The sequence below is a fragment of the Rissa tridactyla genome, chromosome 3 (assembly GCF_028500815.1).
Source record: "Rissa tridactyla isolate bRisTri1 chromosome 3, bRisTri1.patW.cur.20221130, whole genome shotgun sequence".
Taxonomy (NCBI): Eukaryota; Metazoa; Chordata; class Aves; order Charadriiformes; family Laridae; genus Rissa; species Rissa tridactyla.
The window spans coordinates 46,209,066-46,226,984 of NC_071468.1; the positions used below are offsets into that span (position 1 = coordinate 46,209,066).

The 17,919-nt window shown below is 39.3% G+C and overlaps 1 protein-coding gene across 9 annotated transcripts in view; it reads right to left on the bottom strand.

The window, feature by feature from the left end:
• DISC1 (DISC1 scaffold protein) overlaps positions 1 to 17,919 on the bottom strand; it is a 215,866-nt gene that overhangs the window by 80,337 nt on the left and 117,610 nt on the right. Inside the window, exon 11 of one of the 9 annotated variants that reach the window (XR_008465229.1) lies at positions 9,106 to 17,750. The exons of 7 other annotated variants lie outside the window; for them this stretch is intronic. The gene's annotated coding sequence lies outside the window, so the exon portion shown is untranslated. Of the gene's footprint in view, positions 1 to 8,125; positions 17,751 to 17,919 lie in introns of those variants that run through there. One more of the 9 variants, XM_054194045.1, reaches the window with a different exon arrangement.

The window sequence follows — 17,919 nt, forward strand, 5'->3', positions numbered from 1 at the left end:
CTATTTAAACAGTTATAACCTACCAGAGCTGTATCTTTATATTTCTTAACTTCATATTAATTTTATTAGAAAATAATAAGCTAAGTTCCACAGTGATTTTAATATATTTATACCAAACTCAGCTTAAATGAAAAGTGAGTCCTTTTTAAAAGGCATAAAAGGACGCTGCAAAATGGTGTTGATTCACTAAATACTTTCAATGACTTGTGTACACATGAAATCCAAAATTGTATTTAAAATTGATCAGAAGGAAACATTGCCTCAAATTAGGGAGTAGACACAGCCAGTTCGGGGCACCAAATCCTTCCAAGATTGCAGCCCTGCGTGTCCACACATAGCTTTTATTTCCAAATTGGAAGAAGAAAACCAAGTTTGTTAACTAGTTTAACTCAGTCAGTTCCTTGGTGTTCAATAAACCATCTGCTAAACTGAATCAGTCAAATAAACTGATTGAGAAAATGATCTCGCAACTCCTGCAGGAGAGGCAAGAAAGATAAGGTGCTGTCAAAAGTTCACTGTTTCAAACAAACCGGGATCCCAGGTGCTTGGGGTCAAAACTCCCTTTCCATCAGCACCAGTTGCACTTTCCTGTTAAAATTTTAACTTCTGTGCATGAGAAGCTAAATATGAAGAGTGTATTTAACATGCCATAGCAAGGTCTTTACTGCTTCATAATAATATCAAACCCAATTTCAGACCATTTGTTTTCACCTTCGGTTCTAAATCCACCCCGATTTATTTGCTGGGGGCACGGGGCTGGCTGTGGGGGCCACAGGCCAGGAGCATGACACCAGGACAGGCTGCACCTCCCCGGCCTCTTCTCCCTCACCATCACCCTGTATCTTCTGCTACGTGGAGGATATGAACCACAGCTGCAATTCCCTCAAGGCACCTCAAAATAATGAGGACTTACTGCAAGAGCACTCTTCCTTTATCCTTCCCAAGGCCTTACATCCTGATTGCAACCCACCCCCACACTTTCCAGTGTGAGGATTTATTTATTTTTAATCACAAGCAAATAAGGCACACCTACAGAGCACCAGTTCTTCTAGCTGCCGCTTCCCCAGGGACATCTCCGCTGCCAATATATTCAATTTGGTGTTAATAAACCATAATGAGTCAGCAGAAAGCACTCCTATCCCAACCACCACCCCCCCGAGGGCGCCAGCAGATGTTCAAAGGAAAGATCAGCAGCAGGGCACTGCCAATCACCTCCGCGTTATTTTAACCTCACTTGCCTGTTTGGCTTTTAAGCTGTCTGCGTTATAAAGAGGGGATGAAAGAAACAAATCTTTTCTGTGAGTATAGCTCACTCCTGCAGAGATAAAAATCTAGATGGATCCCACTCACACTTGCATGGAAAACCATACATAGTATCGCTTTATCACCTGAAATGATACAAAGCCTTTGCCACCTGAATCAATTGGTCTCCTGTTTGCTACACAATATAGCACAATAAAGCTCAAGGGGTTTTGTCCACATTCGCAGATGCAACAATTCCCGGAGCAGAGGGGTGAAAGCCCCCCCGTCCGCAGAGCTCTGGCACAGGCACATATGAAATATTGCATTCAGCGCTGGACACCTCATTACCAGAAAGATAACAACATTAGAGAGAGCTATTAGAGAAGCAAGAAAAATGATAAGTGGAGATTGAAGAGATTGATTACATCAAGACATTAAAAGTTAACTGCATAAAGGTTGGCTAAGGAACAACTTTCTGGGGGATACAGTAACAGCCTGTAAATATTTGAAGAATACGTATGCCAATAAGGAAAATTAATTATTTAGGCTGGCAAAAACTAGATACAATTAGGAATAACAAGATGAAATTAAGAAAGGTCTGACTCTCAAGAAAAAAAGAAGGGTAATAGAAGGCAGGCTTTGAGAAGTCTATCGCCTGGATGACTTAATAGGTCTTTTGTATTTCTACCTCCTGTAACTCCATGATAATAATGATGGAGCGAAAAAAAGGACTCAAAGTATGAAATCCAATTAATTCTTTGCCAGTAGGCAAACCATCTTTATCAGATATTTTGGCTTAGCAATAAGCTTAAGCTTGGCGTGATAGATCCTACCTGTCAGTTATTCAGATGTAGCTTTTTGTAAAGTCTTCGGGGAAGCCAAGAGTATTTTTGTACTTTCATTAAAGCATAGACTACATCCATCAAAGGAGGAAGTTATATTAAAAAGATCTGTGGCATTTTCAGACTAATCTGTGCATCTGACCGCTGCCATATTTAGCATTATCTAATCTGTTTTGTGCATCTAACAGACTGCAAACCCTTTGGGGCAGAAATCCCATCCTCCTCTTTCTTTATATTACACAGCACCGAGTGTGTTGACAGCGCTCAACAAATAATAGCCAGTTCCAAGGGAGGGAAGAAGTCTGTGCTAGCACACACTGTGCAATGTTTTTTTCAAGGGATAAACGCTTACATTAGTAACGGAGCTGGGAGGCTTCACATACATTCCAGTAGAAGAATAACTCCTACTTCTCTCAGGAAGAACTTTATAAACACAGAAAATGCATCAGAACACTCAAAAAAATCTACCATTTGCATAGGTATGGAAATTGGGAGGAAGCAGTGACAAAGTGGATACAAATTATTTAGAAAAGGAAGAAAATAAATTAAATATCGAAACTAGAATTTAGCACTTGTGAGGAAGGACTCTCTTCAAAGAAACATACAATTTGTATGAATTGTGATACCATCTTTAAAAGCACAGTCAGGCATCACTTCTCAAATAACAACAAGTCATCACTGGGGGTACATTTAAAACTAACCGTATCGGTGTACTTCTCTATTTCCTAAGCAAACGTTTCATCCAGAGCTCATGCTATTTATTGACACTACTTTGGCTCACGCGAAACTCTTGCAGAAGCAAGCCCTGTCTGAGGAGCCAACAAGTCTGCTCTCCATTTCAGTATCTGCCAAAGATAATTTTTGAAAGAGCATATAGGGACATACGTAGTTATATATTGTAATGTTGCCCTTTAAGGTGTTCTGAATTAAAACATAACAAGCCACAGACTACTTATAAGATCAGTGGCAGCAAGTTATTGCTGGCAGCCTGCATGGCACACCTGGATACTCCTCTGACAAGCTACTCCTTTTAAAATTTAATATTTCATTCACATATTAATATATTACAGACTCCTCATGGTTATAAACTCCAGCTTGGAATCATGTACCACTAACAATTCTACTCTCTGTCATCCTGAACGTTTGGTTTTGTGCAGAGATGCTGCCTGTGCTGCTTTTAGATGAACTTTCTTCTGAGAAGCAATGCCAGTGACAAATGCAATACGGATGGCCAAGGAAGGGACAGGTTTTGCAGAGACACTTTGTTTTTTAAATGATCCTAGTTAAGCGTATGAAGCATCTGTTGTGTACTGTTCCCTGTACACAAAATGGATATTCGTAAAAGTAATTTACATTAAAGTAGTGCAGTGAGGGAGATGAACACTCCTACCACGCTTGCCACAGCCTTTAAACGCCGTGTGCATTTACAGAGTTGCTATCTTCAGAAACATTTGCACCGTAGCTTCTCTTTCCAAGGATAACATTAGCTAGAAGAATTTAAAATACATATTTAGAAAATTGCATTTCTCTGGCTCTTCGTAATCCTTAACACTCCAAATGAATCCCAGGTTTTGATGGAGAACTTGGGAATTTTTCTGTTCACAGAAATTTATTTTTCCTGTCAAATTTTCATTTAGTATGAGAACTACACTGTTAAAATAAAATTTTGCAAGCCTTTACTGAGATGGAAAAATACATTTTTTACTCACTTTTCATTAAACAATTAACGATCCAAGATTTAAAAAAAAAAAAGCCTGAAAAGATATTGGAAGCAATATATAGAAAATGAGATGTAGATCTTATTTTTCTAATCACTTATGTCATTAAACAGCCTAAATTCTAGTCCAAGTCAATGGGACTTCAGCAGTTGGGATAACATACTCCATTGGACAGGCCAAGCAAAGGGAGACTCTCAAGACACACGATACTATCCCCAGCTTGCTGACAGCTTCACCACAGCAGCTGACAAGTGGCACTTGTAGGCAGATATACACTCCTAAAAGTCAGGGGCAAAACCAACCACAATGACAGATTTTGTAATACTGGTGAGAAACAAGCTGTAAATAAAGAAGGATAGGAGAATTTTTGTCATCTCAAGTAATTTTAAGATTTTTAATAGTATTTGTCCTATATCAGCTAGAAATTTCATCTACAGTGGTTATGTGGCTGCCAGAAAAATTAGAAACCCTGCTGAAGATGAACAACTTCTAACCTTACGTTCAGTTTTGTCAAACCTAATTGAACCTTTTCATGTTGTCCTGCAACTAAATTAGACATTTGTGGTAACAGCCACTCAGAAAGCTACAGAGTAGCTGATCTTCTAAATAATTTAAACTAACAAGGAAATTTAAAGCCACCCTTACAGTATTATTTTAAATATTTACCTACACTGCTGTTATCTTTCGGGAGGTTTGGGGAGGAGAGGGGGGACAGGATTTCTTTTCCTAGCTTTTTAAAAATACTTTTTCAGGTTGCCTTGAATATATGCCAATTGCACTGAAACAAAAAACTTTTAGCATACTGCTACCACAGCAACAAGTAAAAGCATAACTGCAACAAATCCCATCAAACAAATCCAAGATCGGGATTGCATTGGAAAGCCTATCCTTGCAAGACGCCCAATGCAATTTTTTTTGTTTCTTTCCTTAGAAATCTGTTAAAGACCCAAAGAGGATCAGCAGTGTCTGAATGAGTTTGATTATCAGGGGAAAGAAGGGACAACAAAAATGCAGGGAAGGAAAAGAGAAGTGGCAGCAATCACATAAGGTATTAGATACTACAGACAACATACAACTGAAAAGTTGTCCGTTTAAAGGCCAATATTATTTTGTTGCTTTCAATTCATGACCTTTTAGAATTAAACAAGGAAACTGAACATTGCTTGGGGCTCTCTGGTTCGGAGCTCAAAGGAAAGCCCTGCTCCCGCCACACTGGAACCGTCTGAAAACCAATATGCAATAGCTGCATTTAACATGAACTCAGTTTTACTCAGGAGGGAATCTAAACCAAAACCTACTTGTGGTAAAAAGGATGCAGTGACCAGCAGCATGGAAGAAAGATGTGCTATCTGCTCTGCTGTTAGCACATACACGTTCTTGCAAAAACTAGAAGACAATTCAGAGACAAAAGGAAACCAATGAGCCCCATGCAGTGCCTGCAAAACCCCGACTAACACTACTGTTTTGACAGCCCCAGAGACCCTCCGCACAAAATTTATCCCTTCCAAGTTCTGAGCTACCACACCGCCTTCATGATTAAAATGACAAAAAACCAAAAATTACTTAGTGTTTCTACGGAGTCCTCTGGGCAAAACCAATGAATACTAATAAGCATTTTCCACAAGAGTTTGCAGCCCTTCACACTAATCGTGAAGATCAAACAATCATTTTTTACTTGACTATAACTTTACAATTTAATGTCTTGTAGGCACGTATTACATTACATGCTAAGACAGTTTATAAGACACATCGGTTATCAGGAATAAGCTCTGGACACTCCATAAACTCCTCCCAAAAAGCATTTTTGTCATAAAATCTTTCAAGAGAAGAAGTTTAATTATATTCTAAATTCCAGAGATATCTGTAAACAGTTTCACAGCTTTAATCTCATCCATATCTGACAGCAAAAGCAGTAATAGAACTCTCGTAATGACTTTTATAAATTTTTACACAAAACTAACCACTTGAGCAAACTAAGAAAGCGCGCTGTCTTCACAGCGGCTTCCATGGGAACTTTGCTTTGCATCATGGTCCTGAGAAATCAAACCCAGCTGAAACCAGGACTGTAACACAGTGACCTGCTTTCTAAGGGTTTTCACAGGAGACTACCAACATCTTTTTGTATTACCTTCTAACATTTCTATCCCATTCGCACCCAGCACCTTCATTTCACCCTGACACTAGAAGTTCCCGTCATCTCCAAACAAATCCATAGCCAAGTGTTTCAGGTGGTCACACTGTAATTGAGGGTTGATTTTTTTCCTAAACTGATCTTCACAATTTGTTTTCAGCTGTGCTCACAGCATAACATCCAAAATTGAGATACAGAAGGACAAATCCTGGGGTTTATGATCTGGGTAGAAATCTTGCTGTTTATCATGGGTCCATAAGCACACTACAGCACCTCCTGCTGAAGTGCCCGTTTCCCTTAGGAAAGGCAAGTTAGAAACAGCAAAATCTGTTTCTATAGCCAAATCCATAGAATTAGGTTCTGAAAAACACCCAGCATGTTATTGCTGCATCAGTAATTGCACCCTGAACAGACAAAACTACTTGCACGGATACAGGCAGGGATGTGGATGTATGTTTTCCAGTAGCCACACATAACAACACAAATTTGGCTTGATATTCCTACTCTTGTCCATCGTAGCATGAACTGGAGACACTAGGACATGGCAGGGTAGGCATTTTGGATATGCCAGATTAACTGCATGTATGCACACACATCAAATCAGTATACTTACAGCGCCCTTTGAAGGGCAATCATCTAAATTAATTTCTTTCCACCTAGATAACCTTATGGATGGAAGACAAAGAGCCATACTAAAAACTGAAGAGAAAAAAAAAGTTTTGATGAGAAGTCCTTTATAAAGAAGAGACTTAAATACCCAAGAAAGAGAAATTGCTGACTGCAAGAGGCTTTGAGTTCAAAAAACACAGAGGCTCTAGATCCTGCCCACCATTTTGAAATTGTTACACAATATTTCCAGGGCAGTTGGGTGATGACGACTTAACTTTAAAGAGCTATTCTCATTCTTTCCTTAGTTGTCATTTTAATTGTGCACGAAAGGGGTTCAGAAACCTGCCTTCCTTAGAACTCTCCACGTTTCGTCTTATACCAGGTGTTCTTCTCCAAAGAAAAACAAGGGACAAGTCCAGAGAGCAATGCAATTCAACTGCAAGTCCAATGGCAGGTTTTTCCATCTTCCATACAATAGAATTAAAGTGAACTCAAAAAAATAAAAGGAGAAAGAAACCAACATCTCAGTAAGGTCAACTATGAAACTCACATTTTCCTCTTATTGCCAAACAAATGGCTATACACTAGCACTGAAATGGCTGCATAACTCAACATAACAAATACTATTCTGAAACACTAATTCGCCTGCAACATTTGTATTGATTCTCGCAGATAATAATATCTCCCCCTAAAACATGTTTTACATTGTCTTCACTCCATTGATCAGGCGTGTTTTATAAATGTTTCAATCAGTCTGATGAGGCTTTTAGCTACACATGCGCATCCTACAATTAGTTGAGTTCCAAAAACATGCAGGTAGTGCATGCTAAGTACAAAGAGTCCATATTTTTGTTACGGGATGTTTCCTTCTATGTATCCACTGCCTTCCTAAGAACATGCTACACTGGATTTATCAGCAACAATCAGCTGCTATGTCTTCTACAAGCAAATATCTGTATTGAAAAGGAAGGTTTTTCCCAACACACCTTTTATATGTTTGGCAAATTACTGATATTTTTAGGTTCCCTGTTGATAAGATCCAGATATTTTTTCATCCTAGCACACCGTCACTGAGTTTAGTTCAGACTGATGGATAATACATTAGCTTTTACCGACACAGTAATTCTGACACTGTATCAGCATGGTATGCTGCATGTGCATATCAAGACACAGATAAGCAACAACACTCATGAAAACCGGAATTGCATTTATAACACAGATTCTAACATCAAAAGTTTGTATCAAGGCAAGTAGTCAACAGGCAGACACTTGAGGGCTATTAAAATCATTAACAACACATGTCATCTTAATGGATTAACAAAGATATTAAATCTGAGACTCTAAAGTCAATGCACATATACACCACAACATGAGCATTAGGACTCACATCATCCCCCTGATTCCATTTCACTACTCCAACGAACCTAAATTCTGACTTTCAGGGAACAAGCCTAAGAGAGAATTCAAGTACCACGCTTTTACACAGTGCTGGTTCTCATGTGCAATTCCCATCAAGGGATAAAATACCAGGACAGGTTGACCTGTAGCTGTAGTAAAGTGGTCAGCAACCAACTCATTTTATCTAGACTACCAACAAGTCTGAGATCTGCCATGAGTGGATCCACCCTGGAGATGTAAATCAAGACATAGAAGGGCCTACTTCTCGTTAGCAATTACTTGAAGCACATTCAGCTGTCCTTCTGAAAGCAAGCACAGTTGTTACGATCCAAATAAGCTTTCTTAGCAAGCTCAAATCCCAGAAGCAACAAAGGAAAATGGTGCTTCCACCCCTGTCACTAAAAATTATCATGGGCAGAAGGCTAATTTTATGCATACGGTGGCTACACAGAAACAAATCTACAGCAGTGTCAATGCAGCCGCTTATTTCTTTCCTGTACTGACATTTGAGGAGATTCGTCCTCTATGAAAAAGCACTTTATGCAGCTCAATCACTCATTACTAGACAGACATTGTAAAGTTTTACTTCATTACATGTTGCAGCTTCACCATCACTGACTAGGGATAATAATTCGGTTACAAAGCAGCATTCTTGTATTTTGAGGTTAGGTCAGACAACATCCAGACTCATATGGTCACTATCTCAAGAAATATTAATTCTCTCAAAGTGTCTGTTTATAAGTGAGAAGCTGGATCCATCCACCCCAGGAAATCTGGTGCAGAGACAAGGAGGACTACAGGCTCAGCATGACTTCTCTATTCCTCCACCACCTCATTCTGTGAAGAAATCATTATCCAAGATCAATCTGAATCAAGCCACATATGGACCTGTACATGGACATCCCATTTCCCATCCACTATATTTACCATCTGTTTTTCATCCTTTGCTTGAGGAAGTTTTAGTCAGAAGTCTCAGCAAAACATTCTGTGATGCTCCCACAAATCAAAAAACTTAGAAAAGTTTTTACAAAAAAGTCTTCTCACCAGTTCTACCTATTACACAGCCTGTACCATGCGCTTTTCCATTCAGTATCTGAAAGAAAAAAATGCCTCACACTTCTCAGTACTCTGTTTTTGAATAGGTATATAGGAAATGCAGAATTACCATTATTCCATTATGCAGCAGCAGAAGTAGCATGAAATACATGTGTGGCATCCTCCCTCTGTGCTCCTATGATAATTTTAAGAGAGTCTATTATTGGCATGATTAAGGTTCAGCTCAGTCCTATCAGTTTAGCAGCACAGACGAGGTCTGTGCACATACCTGTTTCTGACACACTCCCACTCAATTACATAAGTTGGTTTCTTCCTCTTTCAGAATTAACTCTTTGCCTCTAAGCGCAACTTGAACAAAATTTTGAGTTTGTGAGGCAACCTCCTCCACGTGAAACAGATCAGCTCTTCCATACTGCACTATTGCTTTAAAAATTTACCATTGGGAAAGGTGCTGACATAATATCCTAATTTTAAACGGTTATTTTTCCCCTCGTTAAATCCTCAAGTGTTTTAAATACAGCACCAGGGTATAATAGGATGTGAATAAGTAATGAAAGATAAAGAAGTGGATTTAAATAAAATATCCCCGATTACCATTCTTAATTCTTATCTATTGTTGAGATGACAGCCATCTGGAATATTACAGCAAGGTGTGCATTCAAGAAGAACCCAGACAGAGCAAAATGCAATTCAAACCCAAGAAGAGCAATCTTAAATCAGGTTTTAAGAGGATGCCCGGCTATCAAGAAATACCGCGGCCCTGCCGATTTATCTTATTCCAGCCTGCCTTTTGCGGGGCGGGAGGCCGCTGATGCGAAGCCGAGGGCAGGATTCGGCGGGACGCTGCTGTGGAAGGGTCTCCGGTGGGAGAGAGGGGTCTCCACCACCCCCCCGTCCCCCCCCGCAGCCCACTGGCGGCCGCGGCGCCTCTCCCGCGGCAGCACCGCCCCCTCGCGGCTGCCGGGGCGGCGGAGGGGGCTGCCGGCCTCGGGAAGGCTATCATTACTTTAATTGCAGATTAATTACAGCCTTTCACCAAGGTCAAAAGGAACATTCGGGAGGCAGCAAAAGGGTATTATATGTGGATAAATGCATAACGTTAAAAAGCTTCTTCCTTTTTTGTTTTTTTTAATGTAAAATTTGACATTTGCTGCCTTAATTAGTACAGAGCTTGCCTCACAGTGCCAAACCCCACAGTAAGGCATCTCTCGGGTACGAAAATAGTGACCCTTTAGCCCACGCGCCAAACAAAACTCAGCGAGCATAAGGCTTCTCTCTAAATTAAATCATTCTTGAAAATACTTCTATTGAAATTAATTCTTTCCCAAATGAGACTGGCCGATAATGTTACGCTACCTGTAATTATATTTATGCGATATTTGTAAGAACATCAAACTTTTACAAGGATCCAATTCAGGAGTAATGGAAACAGCAGTGCAGAGTGACTGTTGAGTGCAAGCAATAAATCATACAAATTGCATAATTACAACTTTCCATGGCTCCAGAGACAGTTTGCACTAGGAAAAGCAACTAATATTAAAGCAGGATGAGTTTTATAACCCCTAAAAGGAGAAGGGTCCAGTATGGCAGTCAGCACACAGAGGCAATAGCACAGTCCCTCCTCCAGAGCACGTTTAATTACTAGGCATCCACCACCCCCTCTCCAAGCCTTGCCCCTATCCTGCGGGTCAGGGGAGCCAGAGAGATGGATTCACATCCTAGACACAGAAAAAACTGAATCCAGTCACTGTACACTATGACAGCCCTAACAACTGGGCCACTGATCTCTTACCTATTCTTTAAGGGGGCAAAAAATAATTAAATTCTCCTGATTCTGGAGGTTTGCAAGGAGAGGAGACTTAAGCTTTGCTTTTGGCTGAAGGAATCATTTCATGCATTACTAAATCGAGAGCTGCTTCCAGTCTACAGTACCTTCTCTTCAAATGTAGCCTCAGTTTTCGTGCCTCCTCCCTGCCCCCGCTTAAATACTTCCATTGAAGCTCCCCCCCCACCTCAATTTTCCAGTTCATTAGACAAAACGAAAAATAAATTATTTGCAGTATCCAAATCACAGCTGCCCCCTCAGGACAACGGAAGAACCGCCCCTTGCCTTTTTCTTCTTCATTGCAGCTGATTTACTACCAACTCACAACTGAGCTGAGCCAGTACCATACCCTGCCAGGCAGGGAAGTGCCTTCTCCATGCTCTCTGATAACACAGGCACAAAGTGGCAAAACAAGGACTGGCATACGGCTTCTCGTAATACTTAAGATGGCATAGCTGACGATACAAGACTCCAGTGCATGCTACAGCAGTTTAACTTAATGTTACTTTCTCTCTGCTAGCAAATTGCTCCCGTTTTCCAACCAATTTACAGCCCACATATCTACTCTGCTGCTATAACTCTTTATAGTAAATCAGATTTGCCTGTGATTGTTGAAGCAGTAACTCTCAGTGAAGGGGGCAGCAAGAACATATTTCAACCTAATAAAATAAATGACGGCAGATTAAGCTCTCCTTTAAAGAATGCCTTATCAAAACCTACAGAGACTGTCATTTCACAGAGGCGGGGGGTGGTTGCTGAAGATGAGAAGAGTTAAAGAGCTTGCTGTCACTCACACATAGTGTGCCAAAATAACAAAATAATGTGTGAAGAAAGCAACCACTTATAGTGGGAATGGGGAACAAAAGCTAAATGAGTTTTGCCAGCGCTAGTGACCTTTGACTGTTAGACAGTCAGATAACTTTTCCTACCCTCTTATTACAGAGTTATTCTTGGACAGCAACTCTATTACTATGCTTTTTATTTATTTTATAACATTAAAAGCTCACAATACTCAAGACTCAAGCTATTCCTTGAAGAATACTCTATGTACTGAAGCAGAATTCTTCATTAAACAATTATTTTAGGTAGGTTGTTTCCAGAAATTAATCTTTTTGCCTTTCTAAACTTTACAGCTAATTTAATTTCCAGAAATATCTTGGGTATACAGGTTTATCACCAGTTCTACTGTTCAGTAGCAAAACACCACGGAGGAAATAAAGACAGAAAGAAAGAAATAATAATTCCAAAGCCAAGTCATCTTGAGCTCCCTGATGCTTAACATAGGAGAAATACTGCTCTGTGGGATCATCACACTCTTCCTGAGAGCTTAGTACTTCATCACAGCTCAGCACAGTTCTTTTTCTAACAGGGAACTGAAAGAACAGATGGGAACCTGGAAAGCACTGCTGAAGGAAGCACACATTGGCGATGTGCGATGGCACAACTAAGCCAGGGTTACCCGTCCTCTAACCCTTTAAGCACCACATTGAACAGGGATAATGGGTAGGGTAAGAAAAATAGCATGTTTGTGGTAAGGAAACTGTACAACAGCGTATGTCTACCTGAGAGCTGCACAGTGTTGTCTCTAACCTGGTTATCATTAACAAGAACAGACCACCTAATGGCAAGGGGGAGCAGTATTTTGAGCAAAGGCACTTCATCACAGCACCCACCTGTTCTGGGATGTGAAAAGGACCTGGCAATACTTAACTAAACAGAGATGGGTCTCCTTCTCCTTTGAGAATTTCAGATACGTTGCTGTATCTTGTGCTAGCAAGTACTGGCAATTTTAAGAGGAGCCATCTAACTACCAAGTCCACAAATCATGCTAGTAGAATGAAGAATCTTTCTGTAACTCAGGTTTGCTACATGTGAATTGAAACAAGGAAGCAGCCTGCCATGCTTTTTAAAAAGAAGTAACGTTAAGCATCAAATGTGGAAAACTTGGTTAAACTGGGGAAAAATAAAGATAACAACAAAAATAATTTACAGAATAGAAATTAGCAGCAATGTCTGCCCATGCAGCTTACTTCAAGAACCATTTACACCAGAAAAAACTATTAGATATGAGAGAACAGCATAATAAATGAAATGAAATTATTTTGCACATACACAGATATAAAGACTTCTGAAAAGGCTTGAACAGCGATGAGGAAAGCTAAAAGATAAATAAAGGAAAAATACCTGTTGACTGGACATAGGAAGATGAAGGCTTACAATGAAAGCAAACATACAACAAAAGTAGGAAGAACAATAAAGAAAAAAAAAGGAAAAGCTGTAAACAACTTAATGCCCAGATTTTACAGGTTAAAACCTTTTTTCTGCTATAGAGATGCATGGCATTTATCAGAGATGGAGAAGTATTAAAGCACATGCTTCACAGGACGCCTAATGCTAGAAAGAGGGTATAAAATAAACATAGGAATGCTAAAGATGACAGACTCTGGGGGTTCAGAACTTTTAAAACAACTCCCCAAACCCAAGAGAATTTTAAAAGATACAAATTTTCTTACTTCTTTCTATTTCTTTGAAAGGCATAAAAGGATGCCTGGTACCCTACCTAGGGGGATGCTACAGAAGCAGAACTAATAAATGCATACCCTGACGCTTCTCAGCTGCAGTTCAGCATTTTAGAGCTGTGACAAAGTATTCTAACACAGGAAGAGATCCTGGTGCCCTGGTACTTCATCCTCCAAAACTGTGAATACATTTTTCCATTTAGACCAGCGAATATTGGTTTTCAAGGTCAGGCAGACAGCTTGTAAAATGCTCCATGCTTTTAGAGCGTTCTGTGTTTTCCTGCAGTCTCCATTTCCCTAACTGATCCATTCATACGCTACATAAGTAACCTTAGCACGGGTCACCATGAGAGGCAAAACGCAAGCAGCATAAGAATGAGGTAACACCTACATACTGTGCCTTTGAGTAATTAAACTTTAAGTCAGAGAAGACTTGGACATGACAGCTTCTCTTAAGAATAAATAACTCGGGTAGAGAGAGTGGTCTTGGTGAATTCTGCACTGCCCTGGAAAAGGTGTGAAATTGTGCTCCACTTGATTAGGAGCTCAGATGAACAGAACTTCAATGAATTATTGAATTGTAAGAAAACCATTTCATATAGTATAAGATGGATAAGAAAATAAAACAAGAAGAGACTGGGGAAAAAAAAAAAGTATCGGGAGCTAGTAAATTAAAAATGAAAGAAAAGAGGGGGAAGGAAGAGAACGAGGAGCTACTGCAGAACCCAGTGAATTGTAAAACTAACAGCAAACGTTAGCAAAATTCTGTACTGGGCTTTGTTCATCTAAAAATACATCAAAATAGGAATAGGTTCTCTAGTTATCATTATATAGATAAAAAAACAGTTTCAGATCGCAAGTCTAGCAGACACTGATTGCATTCACTCATCCTGGTCATCTGCAAAACACAGGTAGTAAGACTTCCCAGAATTCATTCCAGCTGGAACTAGATATAAAAAAAACCAAGCAAGTTACTGGGAATTTACAATAATCTTTGCTGAACTCTGGCAAAAGTTAGAAGTTGAATGACTCATCTTCTAATCTGAAGTTGTCACCTAGCTATTAGAAGTGATCACGTCTGCTTTTATCTATCGCTATAATGATCTTTCAACTACGAAGTTCTGGTCTCTGAGCAGGCAGTTGCAGACCGCCACCAAATGATCTCAGACTTCTGTTCAGACGCGCTAAGCACCTTCAGCCTTCCATGACTAGGCCTGTCTCCCAACCCTTTAACCGCCCACAACTGCTCTACAAATTGTCTTCAAGCTTTGAAAGTACGGACTTCATTCCATCACTGCGTGTCATCTATGACATTTCGAAACATATGAAACAGAAATATTAAAAAAATTACAAGTTCTATCTTTTGTCAACATTAGGGGAAAGAGCTACTCACATTGCAAAAAAAGTTTTTTTGATAAAAAACAAACAACCTTTTTTTCTTTTAACTGCTGTACAAACCAATTTGTGATCAGTGCAAATACACTCACGCATCACTCAAGACAAACTCCAGGCAATAGGGAATGCTCTTAACTACCTGAACAAAGGTACAATACTGTCTCAGGTTGCCTATGATGGCAGAACAAAGAGGGCTCATACCTGCAACTGGTTTTACCCAGCCTCATTGGCAAAAACTATTCAGGTACATGGCTTTATTTTTCCATTTTCTCTGGTCTATAACCCATACTGCCTACTGTTGTAGGCAATATCTTTTTGAGTATTGGCCAGTTTCTCACAAAGCATCTTCAGGCTTCACTAACACACCACCCAAGTGTTTTTGGGCTGGTGAAAGACTAAGCCAAGTACTTGCCGAAACTGTCAAAAGGTACGTTTAGCAGTAGAAAGTTGCAGGAACAGTTGTGTCCCACTGTAGAGTTTTGTTATTTTTAAGTTTTCCTGAAGCTGTCAGAATTTAGGTACGTAAACAGAAAGCACATAGAGAAAAAAAGAGCTAAGCTTACAAATTTTCACACCCATGCCTTTGTAATTCCATCTAAGGTGCTAAAAAGGACAATGCAACGTTGGATAGTTCAGCCTGTGTCTAAGGCTTATTTAAACGACATCTCTCCCCTGCAATAATATCCTGCCATCTGAGAACATGGCTGATCACTTCATGAGCTGATGAATGATGGTACATCACACCGGTAGTTACACAGCTCTTTTCACAGGTACTGAATAGGAGGAATAAACTTCATACCAGGATTTCACATTTTTCTGCTGGGTTGCGCTAATTTTTATTTTGATCACTAGATGAGAATTAGGAAGAATATTTACATACCCACAAGACTGCATACTGGAAACCTGAAAATACAGGAGCAACACATTTTATTCAGGTCATTCTTTTACACTGCAGTAACAAGAATGAATGCTATAGGTGATTCTGTTGGAAATGCCACATTGCAAATGCTCTGACTTGCAAAGAAAATTACTTTTCTCCTACTACAGAGAAACACTGTCCTAAAATAAAAAATTCATTGCAGAAGTCAACGGGCTGCAAGTTCACTGAACTAAATTCAAAGTAATTAGCTTTTAGCTTAAAAACTACAAAATAAAATATCTGTTTCTTCTTTAACAGGAGAGGTCTACCAACTGCAAAATGTATCACTTCATGATAAAATTGAAGGATTTTCTAGCTAAAAACTTCTGACCAAATTCTGCTCTTTCTTATATGGATAGCACTTCCATCAAAGTAAGAGGACCTGCATCCAAGCAGCTCAGATCAGAACGGATGCTGCGGTTTCAATATAACAGAATGCCAGAGCTGCAACCCCAAACTCCACTGAAACTGGAGGCAAATCTCTTACTGATACCAATGGATCAGAATTACTATGGCCGTGTATTTTCAAAATTTTCTCTCAAACAAAACGTTCAAAAAATCAAGAATACAAGAGATTGGCAATTCCCCCTCTCTTTTCTGCAGGATTTAACATTTTCCAAAGGTTCTTAAAGTCAAGCCCACAGGCGACATGGCATTTGTTTTTCTCTGGCATGGAGCACAGATAATTTTTCTCTGTACAATGTTTTAGAATACAGAAACTGGAAAAAAAATCAGTAGAGAAAAATGTTACTATGACTTCTGATCTAGATAGAGGATTGTTTATCTGCACAAAAATACGCATAGTTTCAGTCTGTCATTTCCAGCTCACATTGTTAATTATATTTCAATGCACCTCACCAGATAAGAGGTATAATCCAGCCAAAAGCATATAAAGGTTGTAGTCCAAATCACGCAATGTGTCTTCCAGCTGATAATTCCAACAGGTAATGAACTGTTTAATCTTATGCAGCTTGGCAAACACTGCCTGTTTATCTTTACCCAAGCCTTCAACATGCACATCAAATCAAACGTGTCTTTTGCAAATATGACGACTGAATCTTCATTTCAGTTAGCATGATTCAAAGTTTTAATTATATTCTACTATAAATGGTATAAAGAAGTAAACCAGGGTTCAAACACAACAACAAAAAACCAGTAGTCTCTCAAATATCCAGTTTGATGTATTTCTTACATGATCTCAGCCCTATCAGTTGAAATCTGGTAGGTAATCAGAAATAATACTAATTGCTAGCACTTACTGCACATGGACCACAGATTCTGCGCAATTACAGGTGACAAAAATCCCTGGTCTTATACTAGAACCCGCTACTACCTTCTCCTCTGCTTAAGTACTGGGCCTGCAGACCACAGACCTCACAACATAATTTAACGGAAGCAGTTGTTACCTCCACTCTTCACACAAGAAAACTGTGACACAAATCAAATGAACCACCAGCAAACTCTCTCTGTTCCTGCTCCAGTGAGAAGAGATATCGAACTGAAGGATACAGAGTTCCAGCTCCTGACCCCAGGCATTAGCAATTCCTTGGTTTTCTGCCTTTTACTCCAGTTTGTGTCTCCAAGGACAGCAGGAGGAAGAAAATTCTTGGATGAAAACTTTCATTCGCTGAACAGGAGATCCAAGGTACTTATCTCTGCTCTAAATAATAAGATTTCCATTGCCTCAGAGTAATCAGTTAGGATTTAATGGAAGTACAGAAAAAGACAAAAAGCTTAGAGAAAAAACGCAAGAATTGTAAACACATTTTCTCTAAGGAATCATAGTCAGAACAAATAATCTCTCATTCTTCCATTTAAATTCTCTGTATTTCCACTTTTGTATCTTGGTAAAAGGTGTGAATTGGAAGAGGTTTTCTACTGTAAAGCCTTCTTTAGGATAATGCATGCAGCATTAAAATAATTTTGGTGACAAAAAACAGCTGTTCTACAGAGCCTTACAATTTCAGTGTTTTTATTGTGTTGTCATAATCAGATATTATACCTACCCCATCTTTTGATAAATAATTTCCATTACTCCAGATTTGGTTATACTTCTGCATATCTGCGGGTACAAAGTCTGCAGCATGCTTGGAACCCTGTGGTGATTCAAGTAACAAATTACACAGCAGGTAGTAATTTCATTCATGTTAAGTTTATAATTATTAAGTGAAAAGTGAGTTTAGGATGATAACGTCCCTATTTTACAGTATCTTAATTACAAAAAAATTAATTTAGCTTGTATCTTTATTACTGTATTTACAATTA